Source organism: Eleutherodactylus coqui, chromosome 5, assembly GCF_035609145.1.
Source record: "Eleutherodactylus coqui strain aEleCoq1 chromosome 5, aEleCoq1.hap1, whole genome shotgun sequence".
NCBI lineage: Eukaryota > Metazoa > Chordata > Amphibia > Anura > Eleutherodactylidae > Eleutherodactylus > Eleutherodactylus coqui.
Window position 1 is genome coordinate 213,120,902 of NC_089841.1, and position 21,000 is coordinate 213,141,901.

The 21,000-nt window shown below is 47.7% G+C and overlaps 1 protein-coding gene across 1 annotated transcript in view; it reads right to left on the reverse strand.

Moving 5' to 3' along the window:
* Window positions 1-14,757, reverse strand: part of LOC136628345 (annexin A1-like) — a 34,754-nt gene extending 19,997 nt beyond the window's left edge. The window contains exon 1 of the mRNA XM_066604165.1: window positions 14,627-14,757. The gene's annotated coding sequence lies outside the window, so the exon portion shown is untranslated. The remainder of the gene's footprint in view (window positions 1-14,626) is intronic.
* Between the last annotated feature and the right edge of the window lie 6,243 nt (window positions 14,758-21,000).

The window sequence follows — 21,000 nt, forward strand, 5'->3', positions numbered from 1 at the left end:
GATTCATATACATAAGTGTATTTTCCTATGCATTACCATTGCACAAAAAAAAAAAAAAAAAAAAAAAAAAAATTTAAATACACAGCATGTTTAAATTTCCTGCACACCAAAAGTCTTCATAGATGTCAATAGATGGGCACAAATGTGTGCAAAATATGCTAAGAGATGCATAAAACGCTGTATGACTGAATAGTCCGAGTTCCAGATTCCAGCAGAATTAGGGCTTATTCACACAAGCATACATCAGCCAGTGTTTTCACGGCTGGCCAATATACACTACCATGTGATGCACAGGCTAGGTGTATATGCCATCAGGTGGGAGAAGACAGCTCCGCTAAGCTACAATCCATAAAGTATAAACAGCAGCAAAAAAATATGGTATAAAAAAAAAAAATCAAACCTTTAGTTCTCCAGCTTCAGTAAAAGCACAGTTTCAACCACCCAACAGTCTCTATCAAGCATAACCCAGCACATCACTTACCCCCCTTAAATACTAAAACACAGATCATGCCTGCCAATAGAACAGTTCAGTTACTCCTCCCCCTCTCACAGGCCTACACACAGCTGCATGCAATATACACATAATGTCCACCTTCTTGCACTTGCTAGGAGTCCATCTGGGTTCCAGGTGTACATGGCACTCAGTACTTCATGACCAGCATCCATTCAAATACAGCCAGCATCGCCGTCTCTCATCACAGTGGCGCATGCATCAGATATCCCAGATCGCGCTATTGTATCACACTACCACGAGATCTCGCTCACAGCGCTCTACTGCGCATCCTCCACCAACCATAGCGTGCCTAGCCTACTGCGCTTGCTAAGCTGTCTCCCCTTTTCCTCCCCCTCGCCGTCTCACCTCCTCTCTCCTCCCCTTCGGCTGTTTGCAATAGAGGGGGCAGGGCGGGTCGGAGCTAAGTTATCGCCCCCTCCTCGCTCCGTGTCCGCAGCCAGCAATGAGAGGGGCGGGACAGGGCAGTGCTTAGCTCCAACCCGCCACCTCCCATTGCAAACAGCAAGGGGCAGAGAGGAGAAGAGAAGGAGGAGGGAGTTTAGTAGTCACGCTGTTAAACTCCCTTCCATCTCCAGCCGCTGTCATTGGCTCCCATAGAAGTCTATGCAGCCACCGCAATATTCCAGCCAGGAAGATAGTTCCAGGACTACCTATCCTGCCCAGCATAAAGGCGCCTGGCGGTATATTGGCCCGGCCGAGCGCTTTTACGCTGTGGGAATTCGCCTGTGTGATCTGATGCATTGGAATCCAATGCATCAGATGGTAGCATATATTAGCTGGCCGTAAAAATGGCGGCCGATATACACTCATATGAATAAGCCCTAATTCTGCTGAAAAAAAATCTGGAACTCAGACTATTCAGCCATTTTAATTGTTGCTTCTTTGTTTGCCGCGAGCAAATGAACATGCCTTGCGGGCACAAAAAGTACGGTAAAATACGCCAATGCATGCCCAAAAAAGCATTTTTGTTTCCACAAAACCACAACGCTCATGAGCGGGCAAATACATGTACGCTCGTGTGAATCCGGCCTAAAAGAATGTTGTCTGTAAAACAATACATTGCTTGTACAATACACTGCAGTACTTACGTAATGCAATCAAGAGAGTATTTTTGCAAGCAGGAGACTAAAATAATGTGAAAAGAAAAGCTTTAAAAAATGTAGATACATAATTAGTAATTACTAGAGATGAGCGACCACCAAAATGCTCGGGTGCTCGTTACTCGGGACGAAATTTTCGCGATGCTCGAGGGTTCGTTTCGAGTAACGAACCCCATTGAAGTCAATGGGCGACCCGAGCATTTTTGTATATCGCCGATGCTCGCTAAGGTTTCCATTTGTGAAAATCTGGGCAATTCAAGAAAGTGATGGGAACGACACAGCAACGGATAGGGCAAGCGAGGGGCTACATGTTGGGCTGCATCTCAAGTTCCCAGGTCCCACTATTAAGCCACAATACCGGCAAGAGTGCCCCCCCCCCCTCCCAACAACTTTTACTTCTGAAAAGCCCTCATTAGCAATGCATACCTTAGCTAAGCACCACACTACCTCCAACAAAGCACAATCACTGCCTGCATGACACTCCGCTGCCACTTCTCCTGGGTTACATGCTGCCCAGCCCCCCCTCCCCCCCTGCACGACCCAGTGTCCACAGCGCACACCAAAGTGTCCCTGCACAGCCTTCAGCTGCACTCATGCCACACCACCCTCATGTCTATTTATAAGTGCGTCTGCCATGAGGAGGAACCGCAGGCACACACTGCAGAGGGTTGGCACGGCTAGGCAGCGACCCTCTTTAAAAGGGGCGGGGCGATAGCCCACAATGCTGTACAGAAGCAATGAGAAATCCAATCCTGTGCCACCGCCATCAGGAGCTGCACACGTGGGCATAGCAATGGGGAACCTATGTGCCACACACTATTCATTCTGTCAAGGTGTCTGCATGCCCCAGTCAGACGGCATTTTTTTATAAATAGTCACAGGCAGGTACAACTCCGCAATAGGAATTCCGTGTGCACCCACAGCATGGGTGGCTCCCTGGAACCCACCGGCTGTACATAAATGTATCCCATTGCAGTACCCCTCACAGCTGAGGTAACGTCCGATTAAATGCAGGTGGGCTTTGGCCCACACTGCATGCCCCAGTCAGACTGGGGTTCTTTAGAAGTAGACACATGCAGTTACAACTCCCTGTGGACCCACAGCATGGGTGGCTCCCTGGAACCCACTGGCGGTACATAAATATATCCCATTGCAGTGCCCAACACAGCTGATGTAACATCAGCTTTAATGCAGGTGGGCAAAAAATTAATTGGATTACACTGTAAGCGAGGGCCCCCAAAAATTGGTGTACCAACAGTACTAATGTACGTCAGAAAAATTGCCCATGCCCAACCAAGAGGGCAGGTGAAACCCATTAATCGCTTTGGTTAATGTGGCTTAATTTGTAACTATGCCTGGAGGCAACCCAGTTAAAATAAAAATTGGTTGAGGTGAAAGTTTCAACGCTTTAATGAGCATTGAAACGTATAAAAATTGTTTACAAAAATTATATGACTGAGCCTTGTGGGCCTAAGAAAAATTGCCCGTTCGACGTGATTACGTCAGGTTTCAGGAGGAGGAGCAGGAGGAGGAGGATGAATATTATACACAGATTGATGAAGCTAAAAGGTCCACGTTTTTGATGGTGATAGAGAACAATGCTTCCATCCGCGGGTGCAGCCTACGTATTGTTTAGGTATCGCTGCTGTCCGCTGGTGGAGAAGAGAAGTCTGGGGAAATCCAGGCTTTGTTCATCTTGATGAGTGTAAGCCTGTCGGCACAGTCGGTTGACAGGCGGGTACGCTTATCTGTGATGATTCCCCAAGCCACACTAAACACCCTCTCTGACAAGACGCTAGCCGCAGGACAAGCAAGCACCTCCAGGGCATACAGCGCGAGTTCAGGCCACGTGTCCAGCTTCGACACCCAGTAGTTGTAGGGGGCAGAGGCGTCACGGAGGACGGTCGTGCGATCGGCTATGTACTCCCTCACCATCCTTTTACAGTGCTCCCGCCGACTCAGCCTTGACTGGGTAGCGGTGACACAGTCTTGCTGGGGAGCCAGAAAGCTGTCAAAGGCCTTAGAGAGTGTTCCCCTGCCTGTGCTGTACATGCTGCCTGATCTCTGCGCCTCCCCTGCTACCTGGCCCTTCGGCCACTAGCGCTGTCGGATGGGAATTTTACCATCAGTTTGTCCACCAGGGTCCTGTGGTATAGCATCACTCTCGAACCCCTTTCCTCTTCGGGTATGAGAGTGGAAAGGTTCTCCTTATACCGTGGGTCGAGCAGTGTGTACACCCAGTAATCCGTAGTGGCCAGAATGCGTGTAACGCGAGGGTCACGAGAAAGGCATCCTAACATGAAGTCAGCCATGTGTGCCAGGGTACCTGTACGCAACACATGGCTGTCCTCACTAGGAAGATCACTTTCAGGATCCTCCTCCTCCTCAGCCCATACACGCTGAAAGGATGACAGGCAAGCAGCATGGGTACCCTCAGCAGTGGGCCAAGCTGTCTCTTCCCCCTCCTCCTCATCCTCCTCATGCTCCTCCTCCTACTCCTCAACGCGCTGAGATATAGACAGGAGGGTGCTCTGACTATCCAGCGACATACTGTCTTCCCCCGGCTCCGTTTCCGAGCGCAAAGCGTCTGCCTTTATGCTTTGCAGGGAACTTCTCAAGAGGCATAGCAGAGGAATGGTGACGCTAATGATTGCAGCATCGCCGCTCACCATCTGGGTAGACTCCTCAAAGTTTCCAAGGACCTGGCAGATGTCTTCCAACCAGGCCCACTCTTCTGTAAAGAATTGAGGAGGCTGACTCCCACTGCGCCGCCCATGTTGGAGTTGGTATTCCACTATAGCTCTACGCTGCTCATAGAGCCTGGCCAACATGTGGAGCGTAGAGTTCCACCGTGTGGGCACGTCGCACAACAGTCGGTGCACTGGCAGATGAAACCGATGTTGCAGTGTCCGCAGGGTGGCAGCGTCCGTGTGGGACTTGCGGAAATGTGCGCAGAGCCGGCGCACCTTTCCGAGCAGGTCTGAAAAGCATGGGTAGCTTTTCAGAAAGCGCTGAACAACCAAATTAAAGACGTGGGCCAGGCATGGCACGTGCGTGAGGCTGCCGAGCTGCAGAGCCGCCACCAGGTTACGGCCGTTGTCACACACCACCATGCCCTGTTGGAGGCTCAGCGGCGCAAGCCAGCGGTCGGTCTGCTCTGTCAGACTCTGCAGCAGTTCGTGGGCCGTGTGCCTCTTATCTCCTAAGCTGAGTAGTTTCAGCACGGCCTGCTGACGCTTGCCCACCGCTGTGCTGCCATGCCGCGCGACACCGACTGCTGGCGACGTGCTGCTGCTGACACATCTTGATTGCGAGACAGAGGTTGCGTAGGAGGAGGAGGAGGAGGGTGCTTTAGTGTAGGAAGCATACACCACCGCAGATACCACCACCGAGCTGGGGCCCGCAATTCTGGGGGTGGGTAGGACGTGAGTGGTCCCAGGCTCTGACTCTGTCCCAGCCTCCACTAAATTCACCCAATGTGCCGTCAGGGAGATATAGTGGCCCTGCCCGCCTGTGCTTGTCCACGTGTCCGTTGTTAAGTGGACCTTGGCAGTAACCGCGTTGGTGAGGGTGCGTACAATGTTGCGGGAGACGTGGTCGTGCAGGGCTGGGACAGCACATCGGGAAAAGTAGTGGCGACTGGGAACTGAGTAGCGCGGGGCCGCCGCCGCCATCATACTTTTGAAAGACTCCGTTTCCACAACCCTATACGGCAGCATCTCCAGGCTGATAAATTTGGCTATGTGCACGTTTAACGCTTGAGCGTGCGGGTGCGTGGCGGCGTACTTGCGCTTGTGCTCCAACACTTGCGCTAGCGACGGCTGGACGGTGCGCTGAGAGACATTGGTGGATGGGGCCAAGGACAGCGGAGGTGAGGGTGTGGGTGCAGGCCAGGAGACGGTAGTGCCTGTGTCCTGAGAGGGGGGTTGGATCTCAGTGGCAGGTTGGGGCACAGGGGGAGAGGCAGCGGTGCAAACCGGAGGCGGTGAACGGCCTTCGTCCCACCTTGTGGGGTGCTTGGCCATCATATGTCTGCGCATGCTGGTGGTGGTGAGGCTGGTGGTGGTGGCTCCCCGGCTGATCTTGGCGCGACAAAGGTTGCACACCACTGTTCGTCGGTCGTCTGCACTCTCAGTGAAAAACTGCCAGACCTTTGAGCACCTCGGCCTCTGCAGGGTGGCATGGCGCGAGGGGGCGCTTTGGGAAACAGTTGGTGGATTATTCGGTCTGGCCCTGCCTCTACCCCTGGACACCGCACTGCCTCTTGCAACCTGCCCTGCTGCAGCCCTTGCCTCCCCCTCTGAAGACCTGTCCTCAGTAGGCGTAGCAAACCAGGTGGGGTCAGTCACCTCATCGTCCTGCTGCTCTTCCTCCGAATCCTCTGTGCGCTCCTCCCTCGGACTTACTCCAATTACTACTACCTGAGTGATAGACAACTGTGTCTCATCGTCATCGTCCTCCTCACCCACTGAAAGGTCTTGAGACAGTTGCTGGAAGTCCCCAGCCTCATCCCCCGGACCCCGGGAACTTTCAAAAGGTTGGGCATCGGTCACGACAAACTCCTCCGGTGGGAGAGGAACCATTGCTGGCCATTCTGGGCAGGGGCCTGGGAACAGATCCTGGGAGTCTGCCTGCTCCTCAGAATGTGTCATTGTAATGGAGTGAGGAGGCTGGGAGGAAGGAGGAGCAGCAGCCAGAGGATTCAGAGTTGCAGCAGTGGACGGCGCAGAACTCTGGGTGGACGATAGATTGCTGGATGCACTTTCTGCCATCCACGACTGGACCTGCTCACACTGCTCATTTTCTAATAAAGGTCTACCGCGTGGACCCATTAATTGTGAGATGAATGTGGGGACACCAGAAACGTGCCTCTCTCCTAATCCCGCAGCAGTCGGCTGCGATACACCTGGATCAGGAGCTCGGCCTGTGCCCACACCCTGACTTGGGCCTCCGCGTCCTCGCCCGCGTCCACGTCCTCTAGGCCTACCCCTACCCCTCAGCATGGTGTATTACCAGTAGTGCAGAAACAGAACGCTGTAATTAAATGTACCGCTTATTGGCCTGTGGTTGGAGGCTGACTTCGCTTACGGAACGCCAGGAAATAATTTTGCGCAAGCCTGCTGTAACACTTAGCTGGCTGCGTATGAATTAGGAGAACAACTACACCCAGCACAGATCCAGAACACTGAGGACAGTCACAGGCAGCCCAAATAGATTTTTTTCCCCAAATGTTTTTGGAAAGGCCCACTGCCTATATTCAATAAATATATGTCTTCTGTCCCTGCCTCACAATATATGTCTTCTGTCCCTGCCTCACAATATATGTCTTCTGTCCCTGCCTCACCACCACTACTGGCCCTGGAGTATGTATAATTACTGCAGGGCGCAATGCTCTGCACGGCCGATATACAAAAAAAAAAAATGTGCAACACTGCAAAAAGCAGCCTCCACAGTACTGCACACGGTTAGATGTGGCCCTAAGAAGGACCATTGGGGTTCTTGAAGCCAAAAATACTCCTAACACTCTCCCTATAGCAGCTCCGGCACCAACAGCACTTTCCCTCCTCTATGTCAGAACAAATCTGTGGCGAGCCGCGGGAGGGGCCGATTTTTATACTCGGGTGACACCTGATCTCGCCAGCCACTCACTGCAGGGGGTGGTATAGGGCTTGAACGTCGCAGGGGGAAGTTGTAATGCCTTCCCTGTCTTTCTATTGGCCAGAAAAGCGCGCTAACGTCTCAGAGATGAAAGTGAAAGTAACTTGAACATCGCGTGGTACTCGTCACGAGTAACGAGCATCTCGAACACGCTAATACTCGAACGAGTATCAAGCTCGGACGAGTACGTTCGCTCATCTCTAGTAATTACATTTAGAAAATATTAAAATTTAAAAACAAGAAACTTTTCCCATTTTTAACATAAAAATATAAACAGTGAAAAAAAATAATAGGCACATTTTTTTATGCCGAGATCTCTCGCCTCAAAAGATAGGACATGTCTTATCTTTTTGACAGCGCAGCGCCGGTGACTCCCATAGGCTCCTATGGGAGCCGGCTGGCAAAGGGAGGGGGAGCTAATCTCGTGAATAGCAGCTGCGACTGGCTGCATGCTCCCTTTTTGCGTGGATTCTGCGCAGACGACTTCCATTGAAGTCAACGGAAGCCGTCCAATCCACGGCCCTTCGCAATTGACATTGCAGAAAGGTCATCAATAGGCGATAAAGCGGAAAAAGCAGTAATTTAAAAAAAAATCTGTACTGCGCATATATCCGACGGCGAGACATGCGGACCATCCATAGTACAGGTGAAAATGAAAGCACGGGCACCACTGCTCCCAGGGCCGGATTACACTGTGGGATTCCACATGCGGAATCCGGGTCTGCAGTGTGCAGGAGGCCTTAGTGTACATGTAATGTATTGTATAACTTTCAGTTACCCTCATGGAGACGGTAAACAGTAATTTCCCTTTAGGTTGGCTTCACATGGGTGCAAGGGTATTTTTGTGCACATTTGCACGAAGGGCGTTGCGTTTTTGTGCGCTTGTGTATTTTTTTAGAAGTCCTGATCAAGTGATTGCGTGATTGATTTTATAATATGCTGCAATACTTCAGTATTGTACTGTATTATGCCAGCCAACTGTCAACAAAATAAGTCTAATAACCGTAACTAAGACGACAGTTCTGAGGGCTATAGCTAGGCTTCTGGCTTCCATAGCAACTATCAGCACTCTACACTCCCATCACAGGAATTGTTGGACTAAGAATTTCTCTGTAAGCCACTTAGATGCTAAGGTTAACATTAACTGTGGCATCTAAGGGGTGAAATGATTGAGATCGCGGTTATCTCTGCTCCTGGTCATTGCTGTGGCAGTCCAGCTGTCAGTTACCATTGCTCTCCTGCCAATGTCATGGGGGTGGGAGAGGGGGGGGGCAAAGTTTAAGTCCCCCCATTAAAGAGCTCTGTATATATTTTAGTGTTCAGGAACCATTAATGATTTCAGCTAACATACTGATTCAACTTGCAGATCAAATCTGTACTATGTGAATGACGCCTCTGAAAATGAAAGAGTTAAAACAATAGACCAACAAGCTCAATAATAAAATTAGCTATACTGTATCTCTTTAATTTCCAGATCACACAGATTAGGGGAACAGAGAGAGTTCCTTCTCCATGTCTGCAATGAGACGAGCCCTCCTTATCAATATTATCTGTATTCATTTCAGGAAAATGCACAAATACATTAACTTTACCATGAAACTGCGTTCTAGTATATAGAGGAGAAGGCAGAGTGCTAAACCTGGCAACACATCATGCCTGGAGAACTGAAGCTCCAATCCCATATAAAGAGAAATGTCTCCTAACTGCGGAAAGTGACTCATTTCCTGCTACTAATGTTTCCGAGGCTGAAACAAATACAAGTCATATGGTTATTGTGATACAGAGCAGAAACAGTGCCGCCCCCTGCTAGCACGTATGAAGAAAGAAAGAAGTATTATAGAGGCGATCCCCCTACTGGCTAACCAGATATTACAGTGTACATCTACACTAGAGGCTACTAGAGGCCGCCTTCATACCGGCCGGAAATGGGGGGAGTTTCCGCTCCACGAATCGCTGGAGAAGGTTTGCAGCATTTATAGTACAAGGCATACAGAAGAGATGTGTGATGTCACCTTCACAGGTGTGGAAAATTTCAACAAAGAATCTGCAGCACATCTATTTTGCACTTTGTTTTTTCCTCTTGTATGGGGGCTATACTGAAGCTCCTGGGCCCCAATGCAAAACCTGTAACAAGGCCCCCAACTATAATGCTTTAGTCATAGTACAGGGCTCCTTGTATGGAGAAGAGAGGCCTTATAGATCCGCCAATGTGTGTGTGTATGTATATGTATATATATATATATATATATATACATACACATTTATGTATAGCCTTTTTGTACAACAGTACTTAGTAGTGTTGAGGGACCTTAGCCAGCAGGACCTTGTTACAGGTCATAACTGATGAAAGTTTGTCATGAACCTGAACCCAGCTTTTAGCAAACTCCTATCTGAAACTGGGTTTTGCTGGTTCAGTTCGCTCAACACTAGCCCTGAACACTGGTGTATAACGCAGTATGAGGACCCTCTTACAGGGGACAATAAATAGTTTAGATTCCTGCATCCGGCGGGAATCTGAAAAATTATCATTTACTGTAGATGCATGGCCCAACTGAATAACAAATGAGAATCTGTTCGCTTCTCGTTTGTCGTTCAGTTTCTATATGTAGGAAACCAAATGACAGATTGACCTGTCTGAACAGGCAGTCATTTATTTATAAATGACTGCCTGCTTACTATGAATGGACAGAAGTGGCCAAAACGATCCCCCACCCACTGCGCCTCTATTCACTAGTGACGGTCCTTCCAGTGTAAAAGCACAAAAATGATCCCCGCTGAGACGACTTGGTGGGCATCCGCACATGTAAAAGGGCCCTAGGAGCAATAAGAGCCCTGTATAACACTATGAGAGCTGTACTGTGCTTGTATAGCTTTTAGACAATGTTATACACCAGTTTTGGGGTTTTGGTGAACTTCTGGTTCAGTTTGAACTCATTCGGACCTAAATGAGTTTTTTGCGAAAGTTCGGTGAACCAGCTAAACCAAACTTTTCAATAGTTCGCTCATCTCTAGTAGTTAACATATATGGAAACTAATAGTTCAACTTGGATAAAAACAAAACCTGGGTTATTAAAGATAACCAGCACCATGCTCACCCCTCTAAAGACTATGAAACTAAAAAGGGAAATTACTTCAGAAATCAAGAACCTTAGCAAGTTTTTCACAAATATTTACCAAGCTCTATTATTTGGATTTGACAACTGCCCTCTAGCTGGCCGAGATATGAGATATTTGGCCAATAGCTCTAGGGAGATAGTGGGAATTACATTGTTTTCTTCCTTTGTAAAACAGCTATTTACAGGTTGCCGATAACTCTGCTATTAATTATGAACTATAGGATTAAGCTGCAAGGTGACAGAAATGTGAGTAATTACTGACTTCTTGTTCGCAAAGCATCCTTTTAGATGGCACCACTGTCATCTGGGTGAGAGAACGAGCTGGTGACGTCATCAGCGGCTCGTTTGCACTTGTGCAGCCTGATTAGACAGACAGATTCACTGTAGACTCATTCAATGAGAATCATTTACCTCTCGTTCAGAGTCTCATATTCCTATGTGAAACACTGAAATAGCGCTGTTTAAACGCAACAACAAGTAAACGAGCAAACGATGATTTTTAGTTCTGCAGAAACGGAATGACGAATGAGAAGTGAAGATTCTCATTTATCGTTCAGTTGTTGGTTTGTGTTTAGAACTGCGTTAGGTAGCACTCCCTTATGTAGATTAGACATGGTGCAATGTCCCTCCGTCTCAGACTCTACCAGTATCGGAAATAAGATTGTTTTTTTAGTGCTCATGAGGTTTATTGGAACAGTCCAGATATTCACATTAAGTACACAATTTGCAACATTTTGGATTCAATGTCCTTTGTCAAGCATATGAAGAAACTTGGAGTACTAAGGGTTATTGATAAAAATTCAGCCTGGATATAAGTAACGTCCAAATGTAGGTCAGACTGTCAAAAAAGTCCTGTGGCATGGTATGTAGAGGGTCCGCAGTGGATGCCGGCTGTGAGCCCGACCAATAACTCTTGAGTACCAACCTTAACTGTATTGCAGATGACCGTGGAGGCATGCAGGCAGTCATGCGCAGTACAGTTTTTGTTTCTTGATTGCTTGTATTTCCTGTGTGGTCGCTTCATGTTATATGGGTTTTCATATGGGTTGCTGGTCAGACACCTCCATTGAAATCAATGGATACAATCCCATCGATTCTGCTGTAAAACAGAGCATGCTTCGATTTTTGTTCTGCTCAAAGAATATGCAATTCATATCCGTGAGTGTGAAGGAAAATTCGAAAATGCATGCCTTCCAATGCCCACGTTTAGCCGCAAAAAGGCCGTACTGACGCCAATCGCGGAATCCACAATTCAAATCCGCTCATATGAGCCCGGGCAAAATAGTTAGTAAAGGTAAATGTTTATTATCACAATTTTAATAAAGCCTTAGAGAAGTTGTCCATTTCTGAATTGTTAATTACCTATCTGCAGGATTGTCCATCAACAGTAGATCAGGGGACGTCTGCGTCCTGAGACCCCCATCGAACAGCTGTTTGTCAAGTCAGTATGCTCATGCACTGAACTTATATTGGCAGAAAGCAGACAGCTCCAGATAATTGGTACTACAAGCAAAGTTGCCATTCAGTTGAATGTGAACATTGCTTGCAATATAACATCTGGCCACTGCAGTGGTGAACGGAGCTGTCCACTTGCTGAAGAAATCAGCTGAAAGTATGCGCAAACCAGCCCAGCGCACAGCTGATTTTCAGGGGTCTACTATTAATGACATCTCCATTGATAGTTTACAACTGGACCATCTGTCTAAAATCTATCATTAGAAGCTATTGTTTAGATAAAGTTTTTTATGTTATCACCAGAGAGCAGGATTACAATGAAAGATAATACCTCTCTCACATAAAGCTCCTCCATAGAAAAATATGAGCTGTTATTTGTCTAGGACACACATACCATAGACGCAGATCATGCAGGTCCTGTGAGGTTCTTGAGAAGTAGGGCCTTATGCAGTGTTACAATGTGATGCATGACCATGTCGCTAGTATAGGTAAAGCACAGGATTGCGTTTTTGCTGAGCACATGGCAAAAGTGTGCTGAGATTTTGAGAATTGTGTGGCTAAAAATCACTATGCATATGTCCACCTTATTGGATGTTACTCAAGCTGCTGGGTTAGAACCCACAACAATTCCCATAAAATGTCTTGTGAGTTAAGCCCCATTTAGATGGGACGAATGTCGGGAAAATGATGCCCGACATGCGTCGCGCACATACACGGTCCTATATCGCTGGCTCACAGAGGTGCAGCAGGAGCAGATTTCAGTTCTCGCTCCTCCCCGCCCCTCTCCATTCCGTTAACATAGTGGCTGTTCAATATTGAACGGCTGCTATTTACACTGCACTGTCATAGTTAAACTCATCACTCATCGTTTTGGCAGGCTGTCCACGGGCGTTGCGAAGTCCCGCGGCAGATCTCCGCCGTGGGAGCCGCCGCCGTGGAGCAGGAGCCACCGCCGAATCTCCACCGGTCAGCCCTATCTGATAGATTGCTGCGAATTGCCTGCCGCGAGCGGAGAATTACAATGATTCTCCGCTCGTGGACAGGGGCTGGCGCTTTCCATAGCAATGCTTTTCGTTAACCAGTCTCTGATTGTTCTCTTTCAGTATGCTGAAAGAGAGCAATGAGCCTTATCAGGAATTCAAAGCAGGACACAGCTGATACTATTGTTTCAGCTTTATCCCGCTCCCTGAACACAGGCGGGGTATGAAGAACACAGCGTCCAGCTGTGTTCTGCATACCCCTCTTGGAGCGCTCAGCAGTATAACAACTGGGCGCGCCGAGCAGAGAACAGGTAGATGCAGAAGACAAGCAGCCTCGCTTGTCTTTTGCATCCCCCACTCAGAGCGCTCAGCTGTATAATAGCTGGGCACTCCAAGCAGAGAACAGCTGGATGCAGAAGACAAGTGGCCCCCCTTGTCTTTTGCATCCCCTGCTCAGAGCGCTTAGCTGTATTACAGCTAGGCGCTCCGAGTTGAGAACAGCTAGATGCAGAAGACAAGTGACCCCACTTGTCTTCTGCATACCCGCTCGGTGCGCAACGTTTGAGCGAACACCTTGCACTGTAAATGCACACAACAATTATGGCTCAAAAGTTGCTCAAAAGACATATTTTGTGCGATAATCGTTGTGTCTAAACCAGGTTTAAGTCTTCTTTAAAGACACCACTCCTGACATGACCGCTTTAGTAAATACTTGTATTCTCATTTTGTCCCATAACTCAGTCTTCTGCCTTGCCTCCGTTACTCCTGAATATTTAGGAATAAAATAACAACTGGTTATTACCATTATACTTATCCATAATGTGTGTTCCTACACAGTCTGGCACTGTTAGAGGTGGTCAGACAATATCAGACTGTTTAGGGACTCCTCCCCCTCAACTGGTAACACCCACTTGTCAATTTATTCAGAAATTTCCAGGGGAAGAAACATAGATTTCAGAAACTCCAGAATTGTTATTTTAATGCTAAAATAGACATGTCTGGAGGGCTGCCAGATCTTCCTTAAACATTACCCAAAACATTATGTTTTTAATCATTTCACTGTATTTCTAGGGTAAAGTGAATGACTGTAAAACAGGAAAAAAAAGTATTCAAAGCCATTACAGTACTATTTTAAAAGCAAACTTCATAAAAGTTGTCCAGAACTTGAAAAACCAGTTTAACATTGAGTACATAAGGAAGTCTCCTTTTCCTTTTTAAGAGTACTTTCACGCATAACTGATTTGCTGCTGATTTTGGTGCACATTTCACCCCTTCAATTTAAATTCAATTAAAAGGGTAAAATCTGCGGCATATCCATACCATAATCTGCGCTACAATCAGCTACGTGTGTGAGCGCCCTGTCTGTTAGAGCATTTTATCGCAGTTCTGCATCTTCTTTCATTTATTAACTCCCTAAATGCAGGCAAAGTAGCAAACCTGCACAGCGTCAAAAGTATAGAGTAGCAAAAGTTTAGCTTTAAAACTTTTTCCTACAGTGTAGTAGAAGCTGGACATTTAGGTATGATTCACAGCTTGGCTCTCCTTCCAAATATGTCTCCATGGTGAGAAACCTCAGAAAGTGGAACCAATGCCAGTTTTCTTAACTCTACCCTGTACTTTTCTACGTTTATATTATTCTTACAGTTGCTACATTGTACAGATTATTAGAAACATTTTAGCATTCACTGACAGCTGCGTACAGTCCCTCTCAGTGCTCAGCTGCATCAGACAACATATGAGAGGACAGCTAAGGAAATCACTAAGGCATTAAAAGGAAAACTAATTAAGAAAGTTAAAACTTACTGGTCAAGAAAGTGTTGAGCGCTCTCAGAAATACTAAGCAGAAGAAAGCAGCCTTGAGCTTCAGATTTTTATAAGGAGGTTACAGCCACACCTAACAACGCAGGCATATTTTCTGTAGCACTATGATTGGCTGTCTGGTTGTTGAGGATGACATGTACAGTAAACCCCTCCCTACAAAGTCATCATGTGCTACGTTGCCTCTGGCAAGCTGAACTTAGGTTTAGAAATACAGGACGTTATTTTTGTACACTTTTACATTAGGCGAAGTAATGTTTTTTTCTTAGTATAAATTAATTACAAGATTTGTACTTCGAACGTGATCTGAAATGGCCATTCAGTATAATAACTTTTATGTCTTCCAAATTGTATCCATGACTAGAAAAGTGCTTGGCCACAGGGAAGTCTGTCTTTCTCTGTTTAATCGTGTGGTGATGAGACCCTCATCCTCGCTTTAAGTTTTTGTTCTGTTTCTCCGACATAAAGGCCCCCATTTACTGCATAGGATCAGGTACACAACATTGGAAGTGGAACATGTGAATGTCCCAGGGATCTTATAGTCCTGCTGTGTGTTGGGGATTTGTATTCTGTCCGTGTCCTATACATGTGAGCAGGTCTTGCAGCTCCTCACATTACAGGGATTGGTTCCTTTTTGTGTGTCAGAGGGCAATGCACTCCTGATTATAAAGTTCCTCAACTTTGGAGTTTGCCTGTAGCACAGAAGCGGAGGGTCCGGGAATATGGTTTTCAGACGGTCATCCTTGTGTAGGGTATGATGGACTTTCTTTGCAGTCTTCCTTAGTACCTCTAGCTGTGAATTGTAGGTCACTACTAGAGGCACATGATTGTTTCCTTCCTTCTCTGTGTATTGAAGTAGTTGATTTCTAGGTATCCTGGTGGCTCTGGTGATTTGGTCATCAATTGAGGTGGGATGGTAGCCCTGATTTGTAAATGTCCTTTTAAGATGGTATTAATGTTCCTCTCTATCTGTTGGGTTGGAGCAGATCCGGTTGTATGTGATGGCCTGGCTGGGGCATGCAGTGTCAGCCGAAGCCCACCTGCATTTAACATGACATTACCTCAGCTGTGATGGGCAATGCAATGGGATATATTTATGTACCGCCGGTGGGTTCCAGGGAGCCACCCATGCTGTGGGTGCACACGGAATTCCCATTGCCGAGTTGTACCTGCCTGTGACTGTTTATAAAAAAACGCGGTCTGACTGGGGCATGCAGACACCTTGACAGAATGAATAGTGTGTGGCACATAGGTTCCCCATTGCTATGCCCACGTGTGCAGCTCCTGATGGAGGTGGCACAGGATTGGATTTCTCATTGCTTCTGTACAGCATTGTGGGCTATCGCCCCGCCCCTTTTAAAGAGGGTCGCTGCCTAGCCGTGCCAACCCTCTGCAGTGTGTGCCTGCGGTTCCTCCTCATGGCAGACGCACTTATAAATAGACATGAGGGTGGTGTGGCATGAGGGCAGCTGAAGGCTGCGCAGGGACAGTTTGGTGTGTGCTGTGGACACTGGGTCGTGCGTGGGGGGCGGGGGGGTTGGGCAGCATGTAACCCACGAGAAGTGGCAGCGGAGTGTCATGCAGGCAGTGATTGTGCTTTGTTGGAGGTAGTGTGGTGCTTAGCTAAGGTATGCATTGCTAATGAGGGCTTTTCAGAAGTAAAAATTGTTGGGAGGGGGGGGGGCACTCTTGCCGCTATTGTGGCTTAATATGTGATGGCCTGGCTGTAGATGATGGACTTCTTGATGTGCTTAGGATGGAAGCTGTCCCATCTTAGGTATGTGGGCCGATCAATCGGTTTTCAGTATAGCTATGAGTTATTTAACATTTTTATGCTGGTATCCAAAAAGTTGATTTTAGTATATGAGTAGCTTAATGTCAGGTTTATGGTGGGGTGGAATGCATTGAATCTCTCATGGAATGTTTTTAGTTCTTGTTCGGTGTTGGTCCAATGATTATGATGTCATCAATGTAGCGGAAGTAGGCCAATGGTTTGTTGTAGCAGGAGGCCAGAAAGTCACTCTTCAGTTTTGCCATTCTGTATTAAAACCCACACGTTGGACATATTGATTTTGGTGTGGAATTTTCTACACAATGGCAAATTCTACAGCGGCATTGTAGAAATATTCTGCCCATGTGAAAGGCTCCTTACAAAACCAATGTTTGAGATTCAGTATAATAAACCTGTGACTGACCCCATCCATCAAATGAGCCTGCTTGTCGCCTATTTTAAGTTTGACCCGGGTGTCTGAGTTTCACAGTGCATAATTTTACACAATTCCATTTAAGGCCGCCTGTCCACAGGCGGGTCAGACCCCGCATGCCGGATTCCCGCAGTGGAGTTCGACCCAGTGCCCAGACAGTGACCCCAGCTTACCTGTCCAACGTCACTTCTCTGTGCTGCGGATGTGCCTGCTTGTGCCCTGCATGCATGCACAGTACAGAGGACGCCGCGCCGTCGCTATGGCGATGACGCGGCTCCTGGGGACATTCTGCAATGATGATTGCAGAATGGCCGCAGGACCGACGGCTTCCATTGACATCAATGGAAGCCGTCAGTGCGTAGCCCGCACAAAATCACGGCATGCTGTGATTTCTTCTCTACGAGCGGAAAATCGCAATCGATTTCTGCTCGTGGGCAGGACAGAGCATTTTTACATTGCATGCTATGGGCTGGATTTGCTGCAGAGTCCGGAGATGGAATCCCGCTCCGTACTCCACAATGCAAATCCATCCGTGGACTGGAGCCCTAAAAGTCTGAATCTGTCCATACTGTACTGCAGCGGCACAGAGTTTTACTGTTCTTCCAGTTTCATGTGATTTTCTTCTTGGTGCTACAGTTTTCTTTCACAACCCAACAACATACTTAGATTGGGAAACTAGATAGTCAGGGGAGAAGTACTGCTGCACTTTATCTTTTGTAGAACGTTATGAAATATGCTGTTGCTACACATAATATGCATTAGTTCTGCTTTGAACTTTAAGAGCAGATGCCAGCTCCCTTTCATGACACATGGGCAAGAAGAACAGAGAATCGAACAGATGGAGTTAAAAGAGGTTGTCCAATCTGGACAACCCACTCTAAGGCCTCCCTCACACAGGCGTTTGCAGAAAGCGCTGCATTTACTGCAGATTCCGCCTGGTTTCAGCAGCGCTGGCATTCTTTATGCCAGCGTTTTGGCTGCGTTTTCAGCTCAGCTTAAAACGCAGCCAAGGATGCTGAAAAGAAAAAAAATCAATACTCACCTAGCCGCTGTTGTCTAGGTCGCGACCGCTGATCTCTGCTGCTGGCAATCTCTGATTGGCTGAGGCAGTCAATGAAGGGCTGTGATTGGGCATCGAGCCACCGCCGAGAACCAATCACAGCAATCTATTGCTGGAGGCGGGGTTCTCAAATCTAGCCTACGGCAATAGATTTGTCAGTGCAGGGGAAGCCCGGACCAGCTGCAGAGACCAGCGGCCGCAACCCAGACGGCAGTGGCTAGGTGAGTATTGCTTTTTTTTCTTTTCTATCTAGTGTAGCTAGGACTAATTTTCAGGGTAGGGCTTATATTGCAAGCCCTCCCCCCAAAAATCGGTGTGCGGTTAGCGCTGCCAAAAACGCGGCACCAAGTTTGCCGCGTTTTCAGCAGTGCTGAAACGCTGCCTATTCATTTTAATGGGCGAAGCAGGGCTGAAAATGCCCAAAGATAAAACATTCAACACTGTCAAAGTGCAGCGTTGAAGACGCTGTGCTTTTAGCCTTTTGTGAGCAGCCCCATTGAAATGAATGGGCTCACCGCGGAGAATCGGGGCAAATCACGGCATGTCGCGATTTGCTGCCCACAAGCGGAGAATCGCTATGATTCTCAACTCGTGGACAGGGGGGCTGCCATTTCCATAACAACGCTATGGAAAGCTTTCACTTATTATCGCCGCGGAGAACGCAATGAAAATAATACTTGCGGACAGGCGGCCTAAAAATAAGGATCCCCCAGCAATCAGATGATAACAGGGATAAATGACTGCACGAGTGCTGAGGTCACCACTTAGGTTGTTAGCGCTCGTGCAGAGCAATTAGACAGGCAGTGAACACCGCTGGATCGCATTCTATGTGAAGCGGGGAGCGTTTACATGCAGCGAGATGTGAACAAACCAGCGATGATTTTTATGCTAGTTGAAACTGAGCAATGGCGAAAAGTAAACACATAGTAAACAATGTTTTTGCATTTAGACGTAATGATTAGAGATGAGCGAACGTACTCGGATAGGCACTACTCGTCCGAGTAATGTGCCTTATCCGAGTACCGCTGTACTCGTGCTCAAAGATTCGGGGCGCTCCGCTGCTGACAGGTGAGTCGGAGCGGGGAGCGGGGCAGAGCGGCCGGGAGAGAAGGAGAGAAAGATCTCCCCTCCGTTCCTCCCCGCTCTCCCCTGCAGCTCCCCGCTCCGCAGCGCGTCCCGAATCTTTGAGCACGAGCACAGCGGTACTCGGATAAGGCACATTACTCGGACGAGTAGTGCTTATCCGAGTACGTTCGCTCATCTCTAGTAATGATTATCACGCATTTTCTTTGTTTGAATGAATTTTGTGCGATAATCGACCCGTGTACATGGCCATTATTAAGATGCATAAATACGTGACAATGCAATACACTCACTGTCAAAAATCCATTCCCTAGAAGAAGTGGTCGGAATGAAATTAAACTTTCTCTGTGTGATTGTAACGCTGATATAAGTAAGTGATTACAGAATCAGAGCAAAAGAAGGATTTATTGCAGAAAACTGAACACTTGAAGAGAGTCTCTAGTACCCTGTTGTACTGCTTCTAGCTTGGATACAAGATGTGATACGGGCGGGCATAGAGGCTCTAGTACCCTGTTGTACCACCTCTAGCTTGGATGCAAGATGTGATACAGGTGGGCATGGAGGTTCTAGTACCCTGTTGTACCGCCTCAAGCTTGAATGCAAAATGTGATACAGGCGGGCATGGAGGCTCTAGTACCCTGTTGTACCGCCTCTAGCTTGGATACAAGATGTGATACAGATGGGCATGGAGGCTCTAGTACCATGTTGTACCGCCTCTAGCTTGGATACAAGATGTGATACAGATGGGCATGGAGGCTCTAGTACCATGTTGTACCACCTCTAGCTTGAATACAAGATGTGATACAGACGGGCATAGAGGCTCTAGTACCCTGTTGTACCACCTCTAGCTTGTATACAGGATATGATACTGGTGAGCTTGGAGGCTCTAGCACCCTGTTGAATTGCCTCTAGCTTGGATACAAGATGTGATACAGTTGGGCATGGAGGCTCTAGTACCCAGTTGGGCTGCCTATAGTTTAGATACAAGATGTGATATGGGCGGGCATGAAGGCATACAGATTCCGGCATATCAGTTCACATTTGCTGTGACTGAGCCCCTAGATTATACAAACTCATATATTGCCGAAGTTGGTGTCTCAAATGGTCCCATACATGTTCTATTGGTGATAAATGATGACTGGACAGCCACGGAAGTTTAACAATGTTGTGGGGACATTCCTGTGACATCCTTGTGTGTGCAGCCGAGCATTATTCTGTTTAAAAAAGCCTTTTGGAAGCCGCCATGAGAGGAACACATGTGGCTGCAGGCGGTCCTGAACATATTGCTGAGCTGTCATTGTCCCTTGCACCATTACTAGGGGTGACCAACTGTCATATGCGATGCCCCCCAGACCATCACACAAACAGAGGGGGCAGAGTGCCACTTGACAGCAAAGGCAGGATTGAGGTGCTCACCCTGAGGTCTCCAGATACAAACATGTCCGTTGTCTGTGTCCAAACTAAGCCTGGATTTGTCGCTGAAGACAACCCGGTTCCACTCTGTAGCAGTCCAGTTTAATCGCTCACGACACCACTGCAAACTGAGGTGATAGTGGGTGGGTGTCAAAGGCAGTGAGACCAAATGTCCTTCAGCCAAGCACCTGGAAATGGTTTCAATACACACAGGAGTGTAACAACGGGGCCCTCTGCCTCTGGATAGCGGACAACAAAACGTTTGGAGCTGCTCATGCTTGTCAGACAATTAGATAATCCTCTCAACTGGTGGAGGGGGTCCTGAGTCCAGTCGCCTTATGTACATCCCACCACTGGTACTCATCCACTGGTCCGAACAAATCCTTACAGTCTACTCAGAACGGCCGGTGGGGGGCAATTTGTCGATACGACCATCCAGCTTCTCAAATCACAATAATGCGCTCCTCTCAGACTCTGGTAACGGGGTGAAATCTCTTCTCTGCGTCGTAGAAGCGTCTCGTGGTCAACAAGCTCTACACAAGCGGAAGAAAAGGTCCCTACACACAAGGAGTCTCCGAAAGCCTCTTATAGGCCAAGGG